At 38.8% G+C, this 14332-nt stretch overlaps 1 protein-coding gene across 3 annotated transcripts in view; it reads right to left on the bottom strand.

Annotated features, from left to right (window-relative positions):
- TTC28 (tetratricopeptide repeat domain 28) overlaps positions 1-14332 on the bottom strand; it is a 611103-nt gene that overhangs the window by 193211 nt on the left and 403560 nt on the right. The window lies entirely within an intron of this gene.

Raw genomic sequence — 14332 nt, 5'->3', positions numbered from 1 at the left:
GTATACAAGTGGACACTTTGGTCAGTGTTGCTCAAGCAGTAGTTTGCCATAATCAGAAGTGTCTGGATGCTGATGGGAACCACTTTGAGCACCTCTTGTAATTGCAGAAGTCAAACGTGACTTCTTTTGTTATTGGTATATATTGACTACTACGATTTTAATACAGTTTTCCTTTCTTAAAATGTGTATACATTTTTTTTGGCACCCTCTGTAGATTACTTGATATGTCTGGCACTCTAGAAAGGAGTTTTATAGTTCAGTTGCAAAGTCTTACGTTAGTGACTGGCACATAGAAAAGCAAGCAAAACCATAGCAACAATACAAGAACTAAAGTAACCATGAATTCCAGTTTTGCAATACAGAAAGATCACTGGAGTGGCGTAAAGGGTGAATTGTGGCAAGGCCACAACTGAAAATAAGGAAGACAGGTTAGGAGTTGAGTGACAAAGTCTGAAAGAAATTATAAGGGCCTGAACCAGAGCAAGGGTAGAGGGGCTGGAGGGGAGGCCAATTTAAGGGAATAGAGAGCTGGGAGAGTAACTTCTTCAGATACAAGCTCAAAGTGTAACCTTCACCACAGAGTCTTACTGATAAAGAGCTAAGTCGAAGGAAATATTTTAAAAGGAAAAAAAAGAGAGTGATCATAATCACAGTTAATTACCTGGGTGGAGCCTTCAGCTTTGCTTTTCTCATTAAGAAACCCAAGTAGTTTCAAAAGGACTCAATAAATCTAGTTACTACTAGACCATCCTGATGGACCCTTTATAAGCAACAGAATTAGGACGGGATTGTTAGTCCCCATTTTACAGATGAGGTATACGGAGGTGAAGTAATGTACCCATGATCACACAGGCAAAAAGTGTTAAGAGATTAACCCCGGCTGGCTTTGCCCACAACCTATTCTCTTAACTGTAGTATTCATTCTAATAACTACTTCAAATAATAATTATCACTTACTAAGGAGTACTCTGTGCCAGGCACTGGCCTAAGCATTTCCCATGTATTCACACATTTAATCTTCAGAACAATCCCATGAGACAGATACTGTTGTCATCTCCGTCTCACAGGTGAGAGATGCAGTGATTTGCCCAAAGCCCTCCCATCAGGAAGTCAATGCTAGGATTCAAGCCCTGTCATTCCAGTTCAAGACAGCTGTGCCGCCCCATGGACCACCGGACCATAGCCCCTTCTCCAAAGCTACCTTGATTCCTTCAAATCTCCTTTCTCTAGATCCAATGATGAGCAAGTCCTACTGAATCTACCTCTGAAGTATGTCTAACGTAGCACATAGTGGCCAGTAAACATGTTTTATTTGGTTCACAGTTTGTGTTTTTTTAAATTAGGAAATCTCACATTAAAAAAAAAAAAAATCCAGGTTTTCAGCTTCCATAGGAACAACTACAACAACAACAAAAACAGATTTAACAACAGTGACCCACATTCTCATAGGAAAACCACCTAACTGAACAGTGGCTGTCGCAGGCAGACAATGCATGTACACATTTTCAAGTTCCCCATAGACCCCGTCCACTCCCTACATCCAAACACGCTTCATGCACTTGCACTACTGCCTCAGTCCTTTCGGCATCTGCTTTTTGAGGCTCCTGTTCTTACTTTAGACCTTTCCTGCTCTGGGCCTCTTTATCTCTCACCTGCACTGCCTTCACAGCCTCTTAACAGGTCATCAGGCCTCTACCCACTCCGTTCTACCACTCTGCTAATTTCCCTAAAGCTCTGATTATGCCGTCCTTTTGCTTAAAAACCTTTGATGGCTTCCCAGTGCACACTAATCCAACCCCTAGGCTTGGCATGCGACGCTTTTCACAATGTGATTCCAACCTTCGTTTTTACTATTATGTCTCTCCTTATAACCCAGACCTCCTGACATATTTATTGTTCTCTAAACATCTGCTGCATTTCATGTTTCTAGGCCAGGGTTCATATTTGTGTGAAATTTTGAACTATAAGAAACATATTTCAATGCAAATGAATTTTTTCAAATTATGTTAAAGGTTTCTTTTTAAATCCTGTTTATAAGATCAACCGAGAAATAAAGGATTTTCAAGTAAATGGAGATGAAACACTTGGTTAAAAAAAATACAATCCTTCAAAATAAATATCAGACAGATAAAAAAAGGTTAAACAAAAAAACATAACACACAAAACTAGAAGAAAATATTGATGAATCGTTAATCTCTGAATGGAGAAGGACGTCCTAAGCCTGAAAATAATAGAAATACCAAAGAATAAAATCAAAAGATATGACTATAAAAATGTTTTATTTCTTTATGTCAAAAACATGGCATTATGAAGGAAATTAAAGGCAAAAAAAAAAAAATAAGGGATAAAAAAACATAAAATTCACTACCAGAATATAAAAAAACCAAACATGGAGGAAAAAAATCATCTGTATTAGCAATTAAGGACACAAAAGAAAAGAAAACAAGATTCTACTTCAACTTTCAAACAGCAAAGTATAAAATAATAATAATAATAATAAACCTCACTATATTGGTAAGAATAGAGTGAAGTGCGTACTCTCACACATTGCTGGTAGGAATATAACCTCATGAAGCCTTTTTGAAAAGCAACTTGACAGACAAATCAAAAGTCCTAAAAATGTCCTTGGATGCAGTAATTTGCCTTGTAGACTCAAGACCAGGAATTCTTAGCTTCGGCACTACTGATATTTTGGGCTGGATAATTCTTTGTTGTGAGCAGCTGTCCAGTACCTTGTAGAATGTGTAGTAGCATCAGCATCCCTGACCTCTACCCGCTAGATGCCAGTTGCACAGCCCCACCCTCACCACCAAGCTGTGACAACCACACATGTCTCCAGACATTGCCAAATGTCCCTTGGGGTGAAAAATTTTCCCACTTCTCTATACAAACAAAATAATGAGAAAGTTAAATGAAGATTTTTGTGGATAAGTTGTCACAGTATTAGAAGAAAAAATTATAAACACGGAAAAAAATCATAAAAAATTAGGAACATATAAATACATAGTAACACTCAGTAATAGCAGAACGGTTAAATAAATTATGCTACAACAATATTACGAGATATCATAATATGGTATTTTCAAACAAAAAAAATGTTTACTTACTAATTAGAATAATGCTAGCGGCTGTAATAAACACCAAAATTTCACTGACTTAACATGAAAAAGTTTATTTCTTGCTCATGAGACCCTCCAAGGTGGTGCCAGATTGGCAGAGGCAGATGGGTCCCTGTTCCACACAGGCGTTCAGAGACCCCGCTGCCAGCAGCTCTGCCATGTTCACTCTGTAGCTACCTAAGTTACCCTCAGTGTCAGTACCCACCTTGCAGTTAGGAAAAGAGCTTGGATGATCATGACTGGAAGAGTTTTATGGGCCAGACCAAGAAGTAGCAAAAATCATTTCCACTCACATTCTATTGTCTAGAACTGAGTTACAAACCACTACTAACTTCAAAGGAGGCTAGGAAATGTAGTCAAGCCATGGGTCCAGAAAAAAGAGAAAACAGATTGGGTAAACCAATAGTTCAGCCTCTGTCAGAGTTCTGGTATAATATTAAATAAAAAGAGTGGTTTAATACATTGTATATACACACGATGCAATCTCAATCTATTGGTTTTTACATATTCCCAGAAACAAGAGTAATACCTTGCAACCCAACAATTCTGCTTCTAAATATATCCTCTTGAGAAATACACACAAAGAAACAGGCAGAAAGATAATCTAAAATATCACATATAACCTAAAGGATCATATGTGGGATTGATTAAATAGACGATAGCAAATCCATACAATGGAATATTATGCAAAAAAGAAATAAGGTAGAACTATAGTTGACCCTAGAACAAAATTTTCCTTATGATTTTGAACATTTATTTTCGTTATGATTTTCTTAATAATAGTTTCTCTAGCTTGCTTTATTATAAGACTGCGGTATACAATACACATAACATACAAAATATGTGTTAACGACTGTTTATGTTATCGGTTAGGCTATTAGTAGTTAGGTCTTGGGGGAGTCAAGAGTTACAAATTTTTGACTGCATGGGGGGTAGGTGCCCCTGACCCCCGTGTTGTTCAAGGGTCAACAGTATATGAACTGAGTTAAAGATACCTCTAAGGCATTAAGGCATATCGTTAAGAGCAAAAAGCAAGAGACAGAAAAATAAAGTATGACGCCACTTACATTTTAAACACATAAAACTGAACGCTGTGTTGTGTGCGTGGTCAGAGAACAAGGTCAGGAAGAGGGCTGAGAGTCAAAAGTGGCACTACTGACATTTTTGACCCAATAGTTCTTGTGGGGGGAGAGGCTGTCCTACACCCTGGAGGATGTTTAGCAGCATCCCTGGCCTCCACCCACTAGGTGACAGTAACAACTGCCCTCCTTCCTGCCTCTTAGAAAGGATACACACTAAATGGACTGAAGTGTTACTCTTGGAGGATGAGGGGGAGAAATGGCGGAAGAATTAAAGGGTATGTTCATTTTATCTGTAATGTTTAAAAACTTTAATATGAGAATCTATCTCTGTATTATTTATATATTTTTTACTTTTAAAAATGTCAAAAATAACAAAAATATTCATGAAACTATGGATGACATTTGTTTTAATTTTTGTTTGTTTTGTTTTCTAATAATTTTTTTTCAATTACAGTTGACACGCAATATTACATTAATTTCGGGTATACAACATAGTGATTAGACATTTATATAATTTACGAAGTGATCACCCTGATAAATCTAGTACCCATGTGACACCATATGTAGTTATTACAATATTATGGACTATATTCCCTATATTATACTTTACATCCTCATGAATATTTTGTAACTACCATCTGTACCTCTTAATATCTTTTCCCACTTCACCCATCTACCCAACCCTCAAAATGCTCTCTGTATCTGTTTGTTTCTGTTTTGTTTATTTTTTTAATATTCCACATGTAAGTGAAATCATATTGTATGTCTTTTTCTGTATGACTTCTTTCATTTAGCATAATACCCTCTAGGTCCACCCATGTTGTTGCTGATGGCAAGATTTCATTATTTTTTATGGCTCAGTAATATTCCATCGATGGACACTTGTTTCCATATCTTGGCTATTCTAAACAATGCTGCAATGAACATATGGATGCAAGTGTCTTTTCAAATTAGTGTTTTGGGTTTCTTCAGATAAATACCCAGAAGTGAAATTGCTGGGTCCTTCTTTGCCTCTTGTTACAGCCTGTGTTTTAAGGTACATTTTGTCTAATATAAGTATTGCTACCCCAGCTTTTTTTTTTTTCCATTTTCATAAAATATCTTTTTTCATCTCTTTACTTTCAGTCTGTGTGTGTCTTCTAATCTGAAGTGAATCTCTTGTAGGCAGCATATGTAGGGGCTTTGTTTTCTTATCCATTCAGCCACCCTGTATCTTTTGACTGGAACATTTAACACTAAGATGACATTTGTTGTTTCTGTATAATTTGTCTATAAATATTGATTTAGAAAATGAAAAATAAAACGAACTTTATTTTTAAGGAAAAGGACAAAGATTGAAAAAATACAAAATATTAACAGTGCTTGCTGATGGGAAATGAGATGACGTGTCATTTTTGTTTGCCTTTTGATCATTGCTTTCTAAATTTTCGATAGCAGCATGTACTAATTTACAATTCAAAAAAGTTTTATTTGCTTTTTAAAAATTCTAGTCTTACTAAATCTGAATTAAATACAACAGTCCTGAAATAATCAATGAAGACCAAATAGGGTCAGAGGTAGTGCTGGTACGTGGCTCCCCTGTACAAGGCAGTTCAAAACCTTCTCCACGCCACAGACACCAGGGCTGGGAAAGGACAATTTAGAGCTGGGTTTCAAATTGCAGGGCTAGGAAGACAACTGTCTGAGAATTTAAGAGCCGACAGGAGGGCATTTAGGGCCCAGAATGGGGAACAAACAAAGGGGTGTATGGAGTCTTAACTACTCCATCTCCAACTAGCAATTAAGGAGCAATATAAACAGAGTGGCTGGTTAGAGGGCTGGACGTGGCCTAGGGCTGCCACGAGGTAGGAGGAAGATAACCCAACTCCACTGAGCTGAGTGCTGACAGGAGGTTCTCAGAGACTTGTTCTACTTGATTTACAACTAGAAAGTTATACTGCGTGTTACTATATAAATAAGTAGTATGTTTGTTTTTATGTTTAAAAAGCACAATTATATTTCTTGGAAAAATCTCTATCTTCTGGCTTTTCCACTTATGAAGGAAAAATAGTACCCATTCAGCATCCACTGTGTTCCAGGAAGTTTATAAGTTTATGTTCACTGGCTCAGTTGCAACTCACAACACACAGAGTTAGACAGTGTTATCTCACTTCAATGGGTGGGAAACTGAGGGTCAGTAGGATCATTTAACCAAGAGCACACAGTGAGTGAAGTATAGGAGCAGCATTTGATCAGTCTTGAAATTCATTCCAACAACCAAACCAATATGTTTTTGAGCACCTATTATTTGCCGGCGAGGCTGGGGCTGTAACAAGGACCATGACACACTACTCAGCTTCCACGGCGAGTGTGAGGCCTGCATAGAGCACGTACTTCAAACAAGAAATTACAATGCACTATTTGATGAAGACTAGGGAAGTGCAGGAGATTAGGTAAAAATAACGAGGCTTAACCTCGGGCAGGAATCAGTACACGCCTCCTAGAGAAACCAAGATGTAAAATGAAGCTAGGCCAACACGTATACAAAACTGTGCTCAACATCACTAATCATCAGGGAAACACAATTCACACTGAGATATCACCTCACACTTGTTACAATGGCTAATATCAAAAAGACAAGAAGCAGCCAGTGTTGGCGAGGATATACAGAACAGGGAACCCTTGTGCATTGCAGGCGGGAGTGTAAATTGGTGCAGCCACGATGGAAATCAGCACGGAGGTTCCTCAAATAATTACAAATAGAACTACCACATCATCTAGCAATTCCACTCCTCGTCGTTTATCTGAAGAACATGAAAACACTAAGTCAAAAAGATGTCTGCAACCCCATGTTCACTGCAGCGTTGTTTACAATAGCCGAGATGTGGAAGCAATCTAAATGTCCGCTGATGGATAAATGAATAAAGAAGATGTGATATGTGCACACGCACATGTACACACACACACACACACACACACACACAGGAATATTACTCAGGCATAAAAAGAAGGAAATCTTGCCATTTGAGACAACATGGCTGGGCATTAAGGGCAATATGCTAAGTGAAGTAAGTCAGACAGAGAAAGACAAATACTATATAATCTCACTTATACATGGGATCTAAAAACAACAACAACAACACAACAAAGCTCATAGATAGATACAGAGAACAGATTGGTGGTTGCCAAGAGACAGAGCTGGAGGAGATGTGCAAAACGGGTAAAGTAGGGCAAACAGTACAAACTCCCAGTAATAAAATACATAAGCCACGGGGATCTAATGTACAGCACGGTGTCTATAATTCATAATGCTGTACCACATATTTTAAAATTGCTAAGAGAGTAGATCTTAAAAGTTCTCATCACAAGAAGAAAAAATTGTGGTGATGGATGTTAGTTAACGAGACTTAATGTGGTGATCATTTCGCAATACATACAAATATTAAATCATGTTGTACATCTGAGACTAACGTATCGTTATACGTCAATTATTCCTCAATTTGGAAAAAAAAAATAGAGAAAATGAAGCCTGAAGAATATGCGAGAATTAGAAAGGTGAGGTGGGGCAGGGGGCAGGGGGAGGACACAAAGCAAGAGGTAAGAGAGCGTATGGAACTTTTAAGTTATTTTAAAAACTCAGTATGAATGAGGCATAGAATGCAACTGAGAGCAGTGAGCAAGAAGATGAGCGAGGACGGCAGGGACAGACAGCCTGGTGAGCGCCCAACAGGGAGGATGAAAAGCTGAAATAAACATGGAAAGGGTGTGGTCTGATTGAGTTTCTGAAAGCTCTGACTACAGCAAACCATAAACGTGGGAGGGGAGGCAGCGTGGACACAGAATGACTGGTCAGGAGGCTGTTTAGCAAGTCCAGGTGGGAGATGAATGCAGTCAGAAGATGGGTGATGGCCCTGGGATTAGAGAGAAGTACGCAGACTGAAGAAATATTTCGGACATAGAACTGAATGGAATTAGCATTTGTATCGAGGCCAGCTGAGACAACCTACCACGGCTACCTATGATGTGTTCCTCCCGTCACACATGTCATCTCTAATTCCCACAACGATCCTACAAGCTAGTGTTTTCCCGATTTTACAGAAGAAGCAGAGAAGCTCAGAGAGGTTTAGTGACCTGTCCTCAGAAACAGGTTTGTCAAGTGGCTGGGCTGGGATTCAGACGTTGGTCATCTGACGTCACAGAGCCCTGGCTCTTTTCAAAATACTATACTGCATCTGAAAAGATTCAGAAACTTCAAAATCCTGCTTTAATGCAATAGTTTAAAAACGAGACATAAGGACAGGCAGAAAAATCTTCTTTGCACCATCTTTCTGTATCTTAGATTTACAAAGCTATAAAGATGTCAAACTAGGAGGGAGCTTGTCATCAGAGAGCCACAGAGTTTCACAGAGGTCCTAGAGGGACGCCAGTGGCGCGTGCTCTAGCTACTCCCGCTTCCCAATGCAAGTGCCACCAAAGCTTTCTATGTGGTAATTTAGGCCTTTTTTTCCTTTTAAAATTTTTCAGAGAAAAGGATGAAAAACAATATAATGAATACCCAGGACTCAGCTTCAACATAATTAACATTCTCCCATATTTGCCTCAGATTTTTTCTTTTCTTTTTAAGGGAAATAAACGTAACAGATATGGTTTATCTCCTCCTTCCCTTTCCAGAGTAACCATTGGCCAGAATTTGGTGTTTGTCACTCCCATTGCACATTTGATACTATTATGTATATTATGAATCCATAAAAATTGTTAGTGTTTTATATGTTTTCAAATTTTATATAAACAGAAATATATTGCACACATCCCTCTACAGATTTGATTTTCTACACTTATTTGCACATATTTGTATTTTTGGTGGAAGAAAACATGGTAAAGTGAGGCGAATAGGACTTTGGGACAGCCAGGAGGGCACTGTAGGTTTTTCACTTAGGCCCGCAGGCAAGCTGCTGAACCTTCTAGAGCTCCAGCTTCTTGCTTTGTAAAATGGGGCTAAAGAGCTACGTTGCAAGGCTATTGGGAAGTATAAGATAATACCTATCTTTAGGCCTGGCACCAGGCAAATATTCACTAAATGTGAACCATTATTTGTCACAATAAAATAGTACACTCTCAATAAATGGGAACTATTTTCACTATAACCTATCCTACACATTTGTTCAGGAATCCTAAATCTTAGAATGGCCCCAACGTCCCGTGTCTGACTGTGCTCACAGAACAGGAGGTGTGATCATTTCCAGGTCAAGTCCCATGAATTTTTATGTATTCCCCTACACAGCTGGGCTTGGCTTGTTTATTTTAATGGCAGAATTAAACTGCTAATTCTTTTATCTCTATGGAATGCCATTCTATATGACTGTGATCAGGAGTTTAGCTCGAAGAAGTCTTTTTAAAGCCAATCCTGTCCCCCAGCCCCTTCTGCTGCTCACCTCCCCTGTGGACTAACCCATCCTGCCACAATTCCGTGCTGTCCATAAATTTGATGAGCGTTCATCTGCATTTTCAATAAAGATGCTAAACTCAGGCTCAGGATGGACACCCACAGAAGCACTGCTGTTTATGTCATTTCTGCCTCACCCATCAGAAGGAGATTGACATTGCTCCTTCAAAAGCTCTTCTGATTTTGTTACTGCTCCCCCACCCAGAAAGACAAGTTTATTCATCGACTTGTTTTTAATATCTTGATCCCACTTCTTATACCTACTTTTGCCTATCAAACTTCACCTATTCTTCATGATTCCTCTCAAATACTAACTTTCAAAAAATCCATCCTGACTTCCCTCTCCCCAAAGGGACAACCTCTCTCTCTTCTGAATGTCACAGCATAGGAGGTCTGATAATTAAGTCTGCAAATTTGTTGCAACGATGTTGCTAACCTTTTTTGATGTCAGAGGGATTATTTGTTATGAATTTGTACCAACTGGACTGTTAACCAAGTTTACTATTTGGAAGAGCTGAAAAGGCTGCGTGAAAAAGTTAGATGACCTGAACTTTTCGCCAACAATTCATGGCTCTTGCATCACGACAATGCACCAGCTCACACAGCACTGTCTGTGAGGGAGCTTTTAGCCAGTAAACAAATAACTGTATTGGAACACCCTCCCTCCTCACGTGCTCTGGCCCCCAGTGACTTCTTTCTTTACCCAAAGATAAAGGAAATACTGAAAGGAAGACATTGTGATGACATTCGGGACATCAAGGGTAATACAACAGCACTGATGGTCATTCTAGAAAAAGAGTTCCAAAACTGCTTTGAAGGGCGGACTAGGCACTGGCATCGGTGCATAGCTTCCCAAGGGGAGTACTTCGAAGGTGACCGTAGTGATTCAGCAATGAGGTATGTAGCACTTTTTCTAGGATAAGGTCGGGAACTTAATTGTCAGACCTTTGCATGCCTGTTGCACAGAGCTCAGCAAGTAGTTAGCCAGCCCTGATTTTAAACTGCATGCTCCTCCAGGGAAAGACATCCTACTCACTTCTCACAGGACTCAGGATGTTCATTAAAAATGCACTGAACTGAAATCCATGCTTAACTATCAAGACTTGGTACACTATGTTGGGACATTAGCCAATATTCAAACTATAGGTACCACTGAGACTTGGCCAATCTGCCTACTCCAGTGTCCACATAGATTCAATATCTCTGTCTAAAGAATATTAGTAATAGCTAATATCAGGAGCCTCTGTCATGCCTGATCCTTTATATACATTAGTTCTATTCTCATATAAACCCTGCAAGAAAAGTAGAACTATCCCCATTTTCTAGACTGCAGGAGAACCACAATTCAAACCCAGGTCTGTCTGACTCTGAAGCCCATGCTTTTCCCACTCAATGTGTCCCACATAATAAACACTAGCCTGACTTACCGCTCTGTGAACCAACAACCCTGCCACACAGAGCTGGGCTGGAGATAAGGGACACAATGAGTAACTAAACAGGATTGCCTCATACACAACCAAACAGTAACTCATAACAAACACACGGAATATTTCCCAAGATTCCTAAGCCTCTAGTTCTGCCACCCCCCAGAGAAAATCCCAACGCATTTGGGATATTAATTATGATAAAAATGGATTACTCATAAATGCAAGACACTACAGGGAACACTTGAAAAACACAACTATGTATCTAACGCTCTCATTCAAAGAAAATTAAGTGTCTAAATGATGAAGACTCCTGGTAGCAGTAAAGACTACTTTATTACTTGCATTTTCCCTCCCCTTCTCTTAAAACCGTTTATTATTTATTTAGTGTCTTGGATCCGACCAAATGCCCAAAACTAATATGTGTTTCAGGTAAAATATGGTCTTAGTAGAGAGCATACGACCAGCTCCTTTGGCCTTCTCTCCATTATAAGGGTCCTTGTGAAATATTACCTGTAGTGTTTTCATGTTTCTGTGCTCCTCAGACTGAAGCAGGGACTAATAGGGGCTTAAGCCTTGTAGATGAATACAGTAAAGACGAAGAGATGCTCTTTCATTTTAATGCCAGAAACACACACATACACACACAGAAATGATTCTGCTCAACCCCATTTTCTCCTCTGTGGTACAGTTGGATATTCTTCCTTATAAATATCCTCAAATTTCTAAGACTCATTTTTCTCAGAACTTCTGTTCAAGGCGGTACAGCACAGTAATTAGCACATGTGACAGGACCAAAAAAGCAGCTGTGCACCTAAAGCCCAGACTAGAATTTACACTGGATGATAATTCTGCCTGGCTGCCCCCACTCCAGGCAAGATGATATTAAATTTTAATAAAATGACATTTCTATCTAGCAGTTTCCAAAGGACTGAGGGAATTGAGATTAACATAGAAAAATATCAGACTGGTGAAAGATCGGCCTATTTGGCTGGTGTGAATTAAATGACAATTTTCAATGATGAAGATGTTAAATGAACAAGAGAATAAAACATCTGATAGGATAAATACAGTTAAATTAACATTTTGAGAGCAGGCCCAACTCTGAAATGAAGCTATGCTATCCCAGGTCAGGGAAGGAGCCCAAATCCTCTTCGTTTCCCCATCTATGAATTCCTTTAACAAGCCACAAAATCATTTATGTGCAGCCATTAGAGATCTGGCTTAAATGAAAATAACCCCTTGGAAGAAGTAACACATTGATTTTCATGAAATAACATTGATTTCCCCCCTACTGATTCATGCTAAGGCTTAAGTATCTGATGAGTAGGAGAGGGTTACTGCAGACTCTGTCTGCACAAACCCCTAAATAGCCATGGGATATCAATAAAGAGGAAACATTACTGGAAACTGGGCAAGAGAGAGGTTAGAGTACTAGGATCTAAAGCAAAACATTACTTTAAAATTCCACCTAAGTCCCTTGGAAGCCAGCTTGCAAAATCTACTCCCACGATTATTCTAATTAAGCATTGGGTCAGCTGTGAGATGCAGTAATTCCTAATTAAAATACAAACAGTCATGATCACAGATTGGTAAGTGATAATAAATACATGCATTTACAGAAGAAAGGGGAAAAAAACTAAGATTTGGATTAACAAATCCTGTAGCCTCCTCAGACTTATTTTTTATAGGGTATTTGTTCCCTGTGAGCTCTGACACAAGTGATGGTCATACAGCACCTTCTGGTCTTTTGTTCTTTAACAACAAAATGGGTCCACTTTCTAATTATCTTTCAATTTTAATAACATTAGCTGCTAATTACAATATCTGTGCTAGCCCAAGCAGCAGTTAAATGTCCAGAGCTAGTGCAAGAGAATCTAGCTTATCTTATTGCTCACACATTAGGCAATAAAGGCAAATTTAGCCTACTCTGCTGATGTACAACTTTGGTTAACATGTCCCTTATAGTAGATGAGCTCTGATTCGTATTATCACTGTTAAATCGTTTAAGACCTAGGAGCTGCATGTTGCCTGAAATAGCACTAGGGCTTCAAAACAAAAGAGATGGGTCCTCTCATGATTGGTTTGAAAAGTCGCTGAATTTTGACTACGGGGAAGCCAGAAAAAAGAAAACTGACAAGTTTCTACCCTGGGAGTCATACTACATTTTAGATGCCATACTTATTAGTACTTTACTCAGCACTATTGCAGGAACAGCCACTGGAAAGTAATTTAAGTGTAATTGACTCATGTTGTTACAGAAAATGGGGAAAAGTCTGTACTCTGGGCAGAAGAGAGGGAGGGGCCAAGGCAGTAAAACTTGAAGGACAAAAAGGACTAGTCAGGACAAATAATTCATTCTAACATTTCAACACTGGATAACACAAGGAAAGTAAACGTGGGTCAATCCTCCAAACGTAAATGACATTTAGATTGTCCCAGTTGAGGACTATCTATTAGAGAGGTGGTTACCTATGAGTTGAATGTAGTCCGGGAAAATTGTGAGTGCAAATAACTAACAAGCCACTGAGCCTTTTGAAGAGGATGCCACTTGATTTCATGGGGGCTGAATAGCTGTAAAAAGGGGCACAAAAAACAGGCCTTCAAAAATAGCTCAATACAGCTGTGAACATAGTATAATCACTATGGGTTAATTCATCCTAAAAAAAAAAAAAATCACTTAGCATGCCACTCTAGGAACACGTAAGAACTGACCCCAAGACACTACCCTTGGCTGCATGGCATACTGAAAAGGGCAAGGAGCCACCTTTGGAATCAGAAAGATGTGGAAATGAATCTTGGCTCTACTACTAAACATGCATGACCTTAGGCAAGTATTTATCCCTCTGGGCCTCAGTTTATTCAGGCTATAAAATGAGGCCAACGGTAGCTGCTGTTGTATATTCTTACTTAGGTAAACCCATAGCAGAGCACCTAGAACACAGTAGGTGCACAGAAGAAAAAGATTTCTCAGCATTTTCTTTCTTTTTTTTTCCAAAAATTTTTTGACTAGGCATAAACATTTACTGGTGTTCTCCACAGAGTTCACATTATTCTTCCATCTTTAAAACTTCACATTCCACAGTGTTTGTGCATAGGTAAATATTTTGCATAAAACTTACTATTACTGTGTTTCCCCCAAAATAAGACCTAGTCGGACCATCAGCTCTAAGGCGTCTTTTGGAGCAAAAATTAATATAAGACCCGGTCTTATTTTACTATAAGATTGGGTCATATATAACATAACATAACATAACATAACATAACATAACATAACATAACATA

The sequence above is a fragment of the Rhinolophus sinicus genome, chromosome 9 (assembly GCF_057876585.1).
Source record: "Rhinolophus sinicus isolate RSI-liver-muscle chromosome 9, RSI-T2T, whole genome shotgun sequence".
NCBI lineage: Eukaryota > Metazoa > Chordata > Mammalia > Chiroptera > Rhinolophidae > Rhinolophus > Rhinolophus sinicus.
Note: the sequence above shows the minus strand (reverse complement) of the source record. Positions and strands in the feature narration are given on the sequence as shown.